This window comes from Dryobates pubescens, chromosome 13, assembly GCF_014839835.1.
Source record: "Dryobates pubescens isolate bDryPub1 chromosome 13, bDryPub1.pri, whole genome shotgun sequence".
Lineage (NCBI taxonomy): Eukaryota > Metazoa > Chordata > Aves > Piciformes > Picidae > Dryobates > Dryobates pubescens.
Genome location: NC_071624.1, coordinates 12,240,930 through 12,254,560, shown reverse-complemented (window position 1 = coordinate 12,254,560; position 13,631 = coordinate 12,240,930). Strand labels below are relative to the sequence as shown.

At 38.9% G+C, this 13,631-nt stretch overlaps 1 long non-coding RNA gene across 1 annotated transcript; it reads left to right on the top strand.

Moving 5' to 3' along the window:
• The first annotated feature begins 800 nt into the window (after positions 1-800).
• LOC128897673 (uncharacterized) lies at positions 801-11,800 on the top strand. Its single transcript, XR_008462519.1, has 4 exons — positions 801-1,313; positions 4,129-4,219; positions 5,271-5,383; positions 11,708-11,800. It is a non-coding gene; the product is annotated as an uncharacterized LOC128897673 (long non-coding RNA).
• The last annotated feature ends 1,831 nt before the right edge of the window (positions 11,801-13,631 follow it).

Sequence of the window (13,631 nt, the reverse complement as noted above, 5' to 3'; positions counted from 1 at the left end):
TCACGTTAAGAATCGAGATGATTTGTTAGGGTGTTGTTAGTGAGAAGTAATGTTTTTCAATTCAGCATTCCCAAAGGATCTTGCCTAAACAAAAGCATGCTTCCTCAGATGTAGGAGTGGATAGGAAAGATTCTGGAAAATTTCCAGGGGAGAGAAAGTCCAAATTCCAGGACTCCCATGCTTGTAATTTAGGTGCGGTCACAGGGTTTCATTAATGCTAGGATACATTTTTTGTAATTCCACTGAAATTGTACTATAAAACACACTAAATAACAAGAATTTATAAGATGCTGTGGGTTTAGTGCTTAGAGAGAGCTCACTTTGTATTCTTCATTGTCCCAGGGTAATCTGAAATCCACATTATGATGACACTAGTGCATTAGTCTTCTGCTGAGCTTGCTTTGTCATGCTTTTAAAAGTCATTTTACAACTTTGTTATGCTTTGACAGATATTTCTCCTCTTTGTAACTATAATCAAACTTGTGTTGTGAAATCTTAATGATGTCTTGATTGAGTGAATTGAAAGTACTTCCAGACATGGAATTTTCTCTCCCTGTGGAAGTTTTGTCTCACTGAATAGTTGTGTGCTAGGCCAATAAGGAACTCTTTGGAAAACGCTTAAATGACTTAGGAGCCAAGCACTACACCAAGCCAGCGGGATTTAGGCTAGTTGAGTTAGTTCACTTGTCCCACATGCTGAAGTCTATTCAAGATGCTCAGACCTATACAGGGTGGACAGGACCTTTTCCTGACCAGCTGACTCATCTGAAAGGTCTGTGTGGTAGTTCCTGGCAGTATACTCCCTAATAGGTTTGAACACCAGTCTCCAAGGAGTGTTCTGCTTCAGTGTGGTGTAGTTTTGTTTCTCAGCCTAAATTCTCTCATTCCAAGTAAGATCCTTTTTTTCTTGATAATGATCATTTGTCAAACTGTTTTAGACTAATTTACTTGTTTTTTTTAAGAAACAGCAAAGTTGTGTGAATTCCATAATGGATGTTGTTCATCTATTATCTCAGAGATTTGAGTTTAAAGTCGAACTTGTAGTAAGCCTAGTGCCTTCAGAGGCCTGAAGTTACCTGTTGCATATTTCTTATTCTGGAATAATGAAGTTCTCTATAATTTTTTAAGAAAGATGGTTTCATTTTTGTACAGGGAGAAAGTGCTTGTGACCTGCTGCTGAAAGGAAGTGGTGGAAATGTTCTGGGGCCTCAGAGGAACTTGGAATTCTCAATCCTGTCTTAGAGGATCAAAAATCTAAAGAACAATGGGAAGTTAAATACTTCTTATTTTTATAATGGTACATATTATCCAAGGTAGGGCAACAAAGCTAATGAAGGGTCTAGAGCACAAGTCTTATGAGGAGTGGTTGAGGGAACTGGGGGACACTTTTTCATGCTCTACACCTCCCTGGAAGGAGGTTGTAGTGACGTGGGGGTCAGTCTCTTCACCCAAGCAACAGGATGAGAAGAAATGGCCTCAGGTTACCCCAAGGAAAGTTCAGATTGGATATTAGTACAATTTCCTCTCTGAAAGAGAGGTTCAGTATTAGAACAGCCTGCCCAGGGAAGTGATGGAGTTGCCATCCCTGGAAGTGTTCAAAAAATGTGTAGATGTGGCACTTAGGGACATGGTTTAGTGGTGGACTTGGCGCTGTTAGGTTAACATTTGGACTCAATCTTTTCTAACATTAATTATTCTATGATTCTACATGTTTGCATCTAGTGGCCTTTGAACTTGTGAAGAATTTCCCACTTCAGTTAGCATGATATTTGGCTTCTAATTGAAAACTAGTGTTAATTTTAGAAAATTAGTATTTCCTTTCTTAGAAGTAGTATGTAAATTACTGTTAATTTTAAAAGTGAGTATAAAGTAAGAAAATATCATATGGGATCACTTATGGTGGTCCTGTGATTTTAGTAACTATTCTGGTAGTAAGAAGAATATTGGCACGATAAAATCCCAACCCAAATGCTTGGAAAGGGAATACAGTTTTTTTCCTACAATTTAGTCATTTAGTCCTCTGCATGCCGTACAACTTGATAATCATAGTTTTAGGTCTTGGATATTCTCCTTGATTGAGCAGTTGGATTCTTTCTTGCAGTTTTTGAGGTGTGTAGTCAGGCCCAGGATGTGGAGTCAGCTTAGTTCTGATGTGTTATAAACTCCCTGTGTGTCCACAGGCAAGTAATTTTAGCACTAAAATTGAACAGATGATATTTATTAGAGACTTACTCACTTTTATTGGACTGAGAGCTCTTTCTGCATTTCAGTTCACTCCTCTGTAATGTGGCTATGATGGCGTTTGCCTCAGAGGTGATGTGTGGGCATATGTTTGAAAAAAGTGGAGATAAGTCATGGTGGGAGGCTTAGAAATCTTTAATAGCAGTTACATGCATACTTTCAGAGTAGAGCTTGTTCTTTCTATTACAAAAATAAGGAAAGCTAGAGAGATTAGGCAGGTGGCAGCTGTTGCTGACATCCTGACAGAGTTATATTTGTGTTTTTGCTTTTCTGTACTACCATGAAATAATGCATGTCATGTATTTCTGTGCGACACTGCAGAGTACTTTTTTCCCAATTCTGAGGAAAAGGTAAATAATGAGTCTCTGTGTTATTTTGAAGAAAACATTTTTCCCTTATGATACTGGTTACCTGTCTATGTAAGTTACTTAGTCCTATGGTTGTTCAATTTGGAATCCAATGAAGCTGCTTGAGGTTTTTCATTGCTGAGCTGATTTCAGTTATTTAATTTTTTGAATAGCCAGTACAGATAGACACATGCCCTGTATTTTGACTGCCCTTCCTTACTGATCAAAAAGTTGAGTGTTACACCAAAAAAAGTTGAGTGAAAACACCAAAAAGGCCAAGTAGTTCTTTGATTTTACAGGGAGACGTTCTCACAACCCGAGTTTGTGGTAAGAAACCTAACAATCTCTAATATGTGTTGTAGATACACTTACCTTGATAGATGCTTCATGTCCCGACTGATGGAACCAAGTCATGCAACTCAGTTTTTCCCCATCCAAACTGCACTTTCAGACATTAAAACAAACACACTGTGCTTTTCAGAGTTAATGTACAGCACTGTGAGTTATGAGGGCCCATCTCAAAAAAGTGATAACAAAATGGCTATGTTTTGTCAACTCATACAGCATTGCACAAAAAGCTTTGGTAGGAATGTCTTGCAGGCCTTTGTTCTCAGAATATTTAACATGTCTATGTCCCTGAACAGCAAGAGTAAGATATCATAGAAATTACTACGTTGTTTTTTAACAGAAGCTCTTTCTGTCCATGTCCAGCTTTGTGTGTTAACTGAAGTCTCTTCTTCCTCTAGTGGAGCATTTTAACATCCAGAAGACTGTTCTGCTATAGAGTTTGTTACAACATGGAAATGTTAACAATAAATACTTTGTCGTTAATAAAATGAGCTGCATTGTCAGAATTTTTCTTCTGAGCTATGCTTTTTGAAAGAAAATTGATACTATTCACTTCTGCAGGTATCTGTAGCTCTGATTCCACAACTTTTGTTTCTGCCACTGATACTGGCTTAATAGGAAATTATAGATGAGTAGTTTCAGATTTGTGCCCTTGTTTCACCTGGCAGTAAAATGAAATTTACATCTCCTGTCTTTGAAGGACCTCTTTGATTGTAAACTACTTAAGGTTGGGACTGATTGCTTTAGGTGCTCTGCTTGAGCCTGCAGAGCAATCAGTTCTGGGTGGAAGTTGAGATTCTACCTGGGTAAAGTTAAAAAAGATCAAGATAAACATTGTGACTTGTTTAACAATTTTGTTTGTTTTGTTAAGGTGTTTGAGGGGTTTTGGATGAAAAATATTAATGTTGCAAAACTTTTCTCTATAACAGTGTGACAGATGCATTCTGTTGTTGTAGTTGGGTCTGAAAGGTGTGCCCATGAAGCTGAAACTGCCAAGCAGGCTGCTGAAAAACTGTCTTGTCACTGCCCTGCTCTGTTATTTGGGGTTTTTTTTTAGTGTCAAAAAGCCTGTGTAGGCCAGGCTTTAACAGATTCCAAAATACTATTCTGTATCATTTTGCATACTGCCTGATGAAGCAAAAATGAAGATATAAGGTGGAGGATGGTAGAGAATTTATTCTTTTTCTCTCAGCTTGCGTCTAGGAACACCTGCCTGTTTTCCTGGGGTCCACTGAGAGAAGCAAGCATAGACATTCACTGATGCAAGCAGAGACAGAATGCAGGTGATCACCTTATTTTACTCAGGCAAAGCTGTGGCATTGCTGGTGCTGATCCAGGGCATGTACTTTAACATGCCATGTCACAGCAGCTGGCAGCAACCAGTAGCCTTTGTTCTTTACACAGCAAAAGACAGAAATGAGAGTTCATGTTGAATTGCAGAAATACATCGATTCATCTATTTCATGCATGGATTTAAAGTGATTAGGTTATCACTTGCTGGGAGGTTTTTTGCAATAAATAAAATGCATATGCCTCTCTTCAAAGTAGTTTTCTGTTGTGCTAGGTACTTTAACTTAAGAGCTTCTGGTAATAATTATTTCTCAGTCTTAGAGGAGCTGTTAATTTGTTACTGTACTCAACCTTTCTTTGTAGCTCAGTCTTCTGATTAATTTAAAGGTAGCAAAGTCAGTAAGATACTGATTTTTAAGCAGGCAGATACTGTAGTGCTCAGTAACCACCCGGTTACTGGCATATTTTCTTTGCTCTTTTGTTCTCTGTAGCTTGTGTTACCATTTCTAGATCTATTCTGATAAACACTTTTCCATGGATTACAAGACTGCAAGATCTTGTATGTCATTATTCCTGCTATTTCAGCAGGAATTTTAACAAACAACCCACTGATTGTTTGCCCGAGTCTTTATTTGTTATTAATGACAAGATACTGTCATGGTTAACCCCAACTGGCAACTAAGCACCACACAGCTGCTTGCATACTCCCCACCACTGGGCTCAGGGAGAGAATCTTCAGAGTTTCAGGACTTCATTTAGGTGATGTATTTTAGTTATCTTAGACATTTCTATTAACAACAACCAAAAAAAAGCTCAGTTATGACAAAGATGATTTTATAGTTTATTACCCAAAAGGAGTTCCCTGATTTCCATTATTATTACTCCTTTGCATTGCTAACATTCAGCAACTCTGGGAATACAACTTTGTACCCCTTGGGTAGCACACTTTTTTTCTGAAATCAGATTGGAATTGTGTTTATTAATTTACATCACATCAGAACTGTTGTTGCTAATTTACTGGCTTAACAGTGTATCTTTATGCAGAAGGAAAGAGAGAAAGTGAGAACTGTAAAGGACTGCTGCCTCAAAGCTGCTGTTGCCATAGAGCTGCGAAGGAGGAAAAAAAACTGCAGCATGGATTTCTTATGCTGTTGAAGGTAAGATGAGGGCACAGCGAAGACTGTAGAAGGGGGAGGGGAGGAAGAGGGAGGGAGAAGAGGAAGAAAGTCTGCGTCCTTGCTGTCTAAAAAAGGAAATTCAGTTTCATGAGCAGAACTGCTGGTGCAGAAGAACAAAGCTATCTCAGTTGTTTAGGGTAGCAAGGGTGATGAGCAAGCAAGTGCACTCCAATGCTTTCGGGAAGAAATACTGCAAAGAAAGGAGAGAGAAGAGTGGCTTTGTCATTTAGAAAATACTGCTGCTTTAAGATAGCTGCTTTTTGATACCATTTTGGCATTAATATTGTTCCCCTGGGTAAAGACAGCTTTGAAAAAAACCTCAGGAGGTAGATAAGCAAGAAGAAAAAGTGCTAAAAATTTCATCATAATCCTGAGCTGATGGAATCTCTCTGTATTAAAATGTATCAGTTGTTGCATTCATCTTTGAAACCTTTGAAAATGCAAGTGAAATTATGACTTTTTGTGGTAATCCTGTTACAATAAATTGATCTGTTACAACCTTTTGTCAACGATCCTTAATTTTTTATTTATCTAAGTAGATGTCTTTTGAGTGAAAATGTATAATAAATAATTGAAGATTAAATATTAGATACTTAAGAGTACTGACTACAGAACTGTCATCAGACATGTTTTCTGCAGAATCTCTTTAATGGGGTGAGCTTTGTAGACTAAAACTCTCATGATCACTGCAAAATTATCTTCAAAACACTCATCTAAAACTACTGCTGCTATTTATACATCTGTCTAGCAGGTTACATACTGCAGCTTTTTATTATCCTTCCCCTGTGCCTTCTCTCAGTCTTCTGTCTCTCTCTGAGGTGACTGAACCACATGCCCTGCATAGCAAACCCAGCACAGCTGCTATGTTTGCAAAGTGGGGCCTTGAAGAGAATGAAACAACGCTTCGTTGTGTTGGTACTAGGGTGCAGATACTGCTTAACCAGCTGATTGCTGCATTGTTGAGTGTGCTTGTGTAGAACAACCCTTCCTCACAAAATCTTGTTTTGCATGGTCACCGGTTTGGCTATTTCTCCTGAAGTCTGAAGACTGCGTCAGGGGAATTTCTCCTACAGCAGCCTGTTAGCTTGATTGAGAATCAGCAATCCAGGCTGCAAATAAATAAAAGTATTGTAGGGGTTCAGATCTTGTTTAACGTTATGGACTCTCACTGTGAAGTTGTTACTCTTTGAGATTATAGCACTTAGCTCACACATGCTATTTCCCAGACATGAATGGCACTGGGATGATCATGGATACATCAGTGGCCATTTCAAAGGTATGTCATGCAGAATTAGATGTGAAAGTGTATATTTACTAGTCAGACACATTTTGTGACTCAGACTCATTTTGTCAGATTCATTAGCTGCAGGTTGTTATATGGTCTTGAGAACTGTTCTTTTAGTCCCCAAAGTAGTCAGTGGTTGATGACATCCTGGTAAGATTTGCATGGGTTTCTTAAGCCAGGGCATGTTAAGATCAAGTCTTAACCCATGACTGAGGCAATCCTTGGCAATACAAATGATTGTGATTTTGTTCAATGTCAGCAAGGGTTTTAGTTATTTTCTGCTCTGAGCAATGTTAATGTCTTGCTGGAGTGAATAATTGTGTCAGGATGATCTTCTGCAAGAGCATTAGGTGCTGCATTTCATAAGAGTTCACTCAACTTGCAGATCAAAGCAGTTTGGGTTCTTCAGACATCCGAGGTGATTAATCAAACAAGTATGACTATAATAAATGCCTCCATGTAGAGTAGCAGTTCAAGAAGGAAAGGATGGTCCTTCTGCAAACTAAATCTTGGTTGCCTTAGGTAAATATTAGTGGAAGGTTGGTGTTAGTCTTAGATCAATTTAATGTTGTTCTTTACTGACAGCAACAGGTAGCCAATAGCACAATGTTGCTAATTGGCAGGTTATTCTCACAAATTTGCAAACAGAATGTGTATTCATTGGTTCCACCATTGAGGATGGGTAATACATATTTACAGTGAAAAAGAAAAGAGGTGCAGTAGTGCTAATACAGAAGTGTCTTGGAGGATTAACTGTGCATTGTGTGAAGTGCAGATGCATTCTAACACTCATATTGACTCTATCCATGTGCTAGACAGTCAGCTACAGCTAACAGGTCTATCAACTTCAGTGAAAATTTCAGAGATATTTTTGTCGGTTTATGTTAGAAAAGTAACTTAATCTGAAGCTAAACAAAGAGGAGGAATTGTTTGTAAAATGTATAATCTTTCCGTACGCTTGTATAGAACTCTGCAGAAAGAGACAACCTTGCAGTTTATGCTTGTTTTTCCTGCTTCTTCCATGTTGTCATGGTAGGGCCAAACAGACTCTGAAGTGTCTAGACGTGGTCTGCCTCACCCCCGCTTCCTGCAGAAATCAGGGTAACATGGGAAGAGGAACAAAAGAGAGGCCCCAACATTTCTGGGTAAACAAGTCTGTTTCTGGGGTAAGAGCACTTGTACTGGCCACTGCTCCCTGACCAGGCCTATGTTTCTGCTTTTTATGGCCACCACCTGGCTGAGCCCCTTTTCATTGGGTAACTATGTGCTGGCTTCAGTTGCCCTATTGGCCTAATTGAATCTCGAGCGAAATATATATACAGGCTGATGCCTTGGACCTGCCTTGCTTGAAGCTGCCTCGAGTTGCCCGGTCCGGAGCCTGGGATAAAAGCCATGAGCCTACTCACTGCAATCTAGAGAAGCCACAAACCTTGGAGCTGGAGCCAAGCCTTGCTTCCCCTTGTGAGTAGAATTTTGCTGCACCTCAGTTTACCCAGGAAAATGAAGAGCCCTTTGTGATAGCGTCATACAGCCTGCTGTCCTGCTGAAGCCCGATGAGCCCTGAGACCACGTGGTGTTTCTTGCCAGCAGCCAGTCGTGCCAGCAGCACACGAGAGTGTCCAAAGCCTCAGCAGCTGATACACAGCAGCAGCACTCCCTGCTTGGGTGGAATCAGCTATGAGTAGTTAATTCATTGCCTCTTTGGCTTAACAGTTGTTATCAATTCTCCCCCTGCTGTGGCTGAGCACCATTTTGCTCATGGGGGTTCTTTTTCTATTATTCCTTCTGGTTTACTTAAAATGGTTATATTTGCCTTAATACTGTACTTTCCCATTGTAATTAAGTATTCTAACTGTACATTGAACTTCTTCAATGTTTTGGCAATTTTTCACATGAATAAAAAGTTATTAATATTTTTATTCATTTGCCATATGGTTTATAAATTCAATATATATTCCATAACACATGTGGCTTGTATTACGGTCTAGAAAATAAGGAAGTATGGCAACATGTTGCCCAGAACACTCTAATCACTGTATTTGGGCCATGAAAAAAGCTATTAAGCCACCAGTGCTGCTGTGGTTAATGCCAGGACCTGCACCAATTCCCCAAATGTCTCTAAATATAAGAGCTATTTTGAGGGTTAATGCCACCCATAATTACCTTTTTCTGCTTGCAAGGAGGTGTTTGACTACTGTGACCGTTTGAGCCTGCGCCTTTAAGGAGCAAACAGTGCTGGGACACACTGGCTAAATGTTTTCGGTACTAGAACAAAAACGTTCTGATATTCTAAACAAATTTCATTGGTGGATAGATCAAATGCAACTTTAAATTGTAGAGCAGTAGGAATTTTTTTTTTTCCTCATTCAGTTTGGTTTGGGAGTTGGGGAGTTTGGGTTTCAGCCTGTTCTCCCTGCCTTCTTCTTCGCGAACTGCTGGAGTTGGCCTTGAGATAAGCAAAAACTAATCCTGCATGGGCTTTTGAAGCTTACTAACAACTCTTTTCCTTAATAACTTGCCTTTCTTTCTCTCTAACCCCTTTTTGGGAAAAAGGGAGGTAGGGGGGGAGAGAGGGGGTTACAGGGAGGGAATCCCTCCTTGGGGAGGGATTTTTGTTGCGTTATTTCTCTCTGCTGTATATTTCTGTGTATATATTGTAAATACCTGTATATATTGTGTTATATATAACCTGCTTTCCATATATGCTTGTAAATATATAGCTTTGCTCCTCCGACTGGGTTAGCTGTGGTTTCTTACTCTGTGGAGGAGAGAGAGAGCTAGGCCCTCTCTCAACCTACCACAACTACTCAATGTCCATCTCAGCCTCTTCTAAGAAGTATCCCATTTTCTACACCATAGGCTTTGGCTGAGTGCTCTAAGGCCTGATTTTTAGAAATGGCTGAGTACCCACAACACTATTTAAAGTTAATGGGAGCACAGGCTTCTCAGCACAATTTCAAATCAGGCCTCTGTGCTCAAACAAGAGATTTGAGTTTGGCAGTCACAAGACTGCTTAAATGATCAGTCTGAATTCTAGATTACTTCCTGGAACTTTTTTGTTTTGTTTTTTCTTTTTTTCCAAAGCATATTGTCAGTACTGGATTGATTCCTGGGAAATCAAGATATGCCCCATTATATCCCTTGATTTTATTATTAACTTTGTTAGCATTTGTACTCTTTTAGTTAATACACAGCTATTAGACCAGCTGGCACATATGAATTAAGATAATTCATTTCTCTATGGTGTTAATCTTTTTTGTACTGGTTTGTACTGTGGCAAGGAATTAACATCTGACATGCTTCAGGATTAGAATAAGAAACAAAACAATGTTCTTTTATTGTTTAAATTCCTTTATGTGTGTCCAGTGAGTTTTTCAAGGTACTGAACTGTAGTGTTGGGGGCCTGTAGGTTAAACATGCTGTAACATTCTTTAAACATGATGACGATGAGCATTATGTTCCTCCACTGAAATCAATAATCCTCCATTCTTGTCTACTCCAAGTAGTTTGATTATTTTTAAATTTTTTTTTATAGTAATCTTAATTTCAGCTAAAAACATGTTCTCCCTGGATAAAAGGTCCGTCCTCATTCATTCCCTAACTTTCCAGTTTTGTTTGTTCATTCTCATGTTTTTTGCTCACACAATTATTTTCTCATTTCAAATCAAGAGGTCTCTTAGTGCTCCTGTAACAGGTACAGCTAGTGGAAGATGGAGAATCATCCACTGAATTTGTACTGTGAACTCTCAAAGATATTTTGGGTTCAGGATCTTCAGTTTATGAGAAATACGCTGCTTTGGCATAACTCTGCATTCTGAGGGGAGTTCTGATTTTCTGTGACTCACTTTGAGCTGAAACAGCAAGGTTTACTCTGCAGTTTAATGCCTCAGCTTGCAGAACAGTGCTATCAGTGTTCATGGCAGAAGAGAAAAGAATTGCTCTCAGGTTTATAATCCCTGTTACTCCTTTGGACCATAGATTTGAGTCTTCACTGAGCAGCTGATTGAAACCAGTTCAAACAACAGTAATATTAGTATTCATTGTAGCAAGATGCCTTACCCAATTAGGAAAACCTTCACTCTTTCCTCCTTAAAGCAGCCTTCCTCTTATTTTAGAACACAGTAGAAACATTGTGTTATTAATCACATTTTACCAAATGAACTTTGCTTAAAGCTTAATTAAAACTCTGGAGGCTGAATTATGCTAATGTAGTCTTGTAAACACAGCAGGAGTTCTGTGTGAGTAGCTGGTCACAGAATTGAAAATATCTATACCCATTGGTTTTTTTAAGAGTATTTGAGGAATGTGTATGTTGTACAGCTCAGTTTGTATGACAATGGCCATGCAGTGTTGGCATTCCTAAATCTGTAGCCACCTAGACCCCTATTATCCACGGAGCTGATATTCCTAAACTGGCAACAGTTCTCTTTCTGGCTTAGAGACCTGAGAAACCAGGGAAAGAAATGGGTTCTTGCATCTTATCAAATGTCAGTATTCATTGTTAATTATCCCCATTTTGTGGTGTTGGGTGCCTGCACATCTTTCTCCCATGGCTAGATACACTATTTGAACTTAGCATTAGAAAGTGATTGGAATTGCTGAGTGTGATTAAAAGGTCATATCTGAATTAAAACAAAAATGCAATAGACCATCCATAGGAATGTTTTGTTTAAAATGTGTTGTTCATTCCATCTGTGGCAAGAAAAAATAAGAGCACATTAAATCCAGACATCTGCAGAATGGCCATCAGGTGGCTCTAGATCTCAGCAGTATCATAAGCAGTGGTTTAATTCAGACATGTTTTCATGCCCCTGACTCCTAGTTTCGATTATCTAGATCAGTAAGAATGGAATTTCTCTGGTGCAGGACTAGCTATTATTTTTTATATTCATAAAATCACACTTGGAGCATTATTTAGGCACCTTGCTTACAGTAAGTAACTGGCAAACTGCATATGCTTTGTTGATAGAGCTTAATATTTAAAACAAATTGCACAGATGTGATGTTTTTATCTGCAGTATTCCTAACCCAGAAGAAACGCTGACTGCTAAGCTACACAACCTTTGCCTGTCAATCACAACCGCCTCGTTTGGAGACCGTAGAATCCCTGCGGCCAAAAAATTCTGCCATCTGCTGGTTCAGGAGGAAAGCACACTGCGGTGCCCTGACTATCCTGCAATAGGAGAAACTGGTCGTTTTGCAGAGCTTTCCAGGAGCAGATCTGTAACATCCCGGTCAGTAATTTTCTGGCAGCTTATTTTTCCATCAGAAAGTGTTGTTTTGTTATAATTAAAACTTCTGTGGGAACCCATCAATGAGAAACTGAAATGTGCGGTTCTAAAAACACCAGAACATCCTGTTTCAAAATTTGTAGACTGAAACACTTTGATTTTTATTCCAGAATTTTAATATAACTTAAAAGTAATTATTTCCTTTTTTTTTTTTTTTAACGGCATAAAAAACACAAAGTCGAAATTGATCTCTTTGTGTTAAACATTAGCAAAACCTCATCACTATAGCATGTGATAAATTCAAGGGAGTCGCCAATCTAGAAGTCCTGGCACTGACCATTCAATCTGTGCCTCACTACTTGTGGTCATGGGTGTGAGCTTTGTCAAGAGTCTGCCTGTCTTCATGTAGATGAAAGAGATCAGAGGCAGAAAGAAAACTGTTTTTCTGAACTGTGAATTATTATTTTTTATTGTAATTTTACATGAATTAATTACACTGTTACAGTAATATAAAGAAAAAGCTTTTTGAGTTTATACTCCTTTTAATAATACAGCATACACTGAGTTCCCAGTTAGAGTCAAAATCTTACCAATTATGCAGGTTTAAAAAAAAAAAAAAGCCCAAACAAAGAAGAAAACAACTAAAGATAACTCAAGGCTTTCCTTTGCCTGGCTTTGTAAATTTAGTGCCTGTCATAAGCTAAAAAGAAAAGAGGCCGTGTATTTTATCCTGAAAGGAAATGAATGGTAGGGGGGGAAAGCAGAATTTGATTAGTTATAGAGCCAGGTATTATTATTTTTGTGTCTTCCCTTAGAGGGCAAAGTTGCATGACTGGTAACTTTGTTTTCAGAAAGAAAGGATGTAGAATGGTTCTGATGATACATCACCAGTCATGACACAATCAGAAGGGCTGAGCAATTCTGCTCACATTGTGGTTATTTTACATCTGTAGGAACCAGGCACTGGGGAGGGGAAGTGTGCCTGCTCTGTCAGGGAATGTATATGAGTTAGGGTCTGAGATTTGTAGGGGACTCTCCTGTCCTGCAAAAGTTTTTTGCTTTTTATTTTTGCAACTTGCCCATGCTATCTTCACCCACTTCTTCATTCCCTTCACTCTGTTTCCATTTTTGCCATGATGTTGCTATGGGTTTTTTGTTCTTTTCACCCCGTCTATATAATTCCACCCTGCCTGTGTCCTTTCCACTTCTGTGTCTTCTGACCTTTCCTTGTAGTTATCTTCTCTTTCAAGATCCTCCTGGACCTTTTCTGCCAAGACCTCCTGATCCTGTTGATTCATCTGTGTTGTGTTCTCTCAATAGTCCTCCGTCTAGTACTTCCTCACCAGTGAGGTGATGGCAAAAGAAGGACACAGTCCCATCTATGGAGTCTGTAATCTTGATGCCACAGCAGTCCCAGCAGGTGGGATGAACAGTTTCAGAGAATGTCCTTTCTGTCTGTGTGGCTGTGCTGGAGGATACTTATGCTGTAGTTTCAAGCAATGTGGTCTTTTACAACAAAATCAGTGAAGTGTTACCTTTTGGAGCAATAACCTTTTGTAGAACCGAGTAGGGATACAAACTGGTGAACTGGCACTATTCATCTATTGCTGGATGTTTTGTCAGCTGAATACATTATTGGGTCCATGCAGAGGGGAAAACATTTTAATACTTTAATTTTTCAGAAGTATTTGGTGGTTTTTAGCTTAAAAAA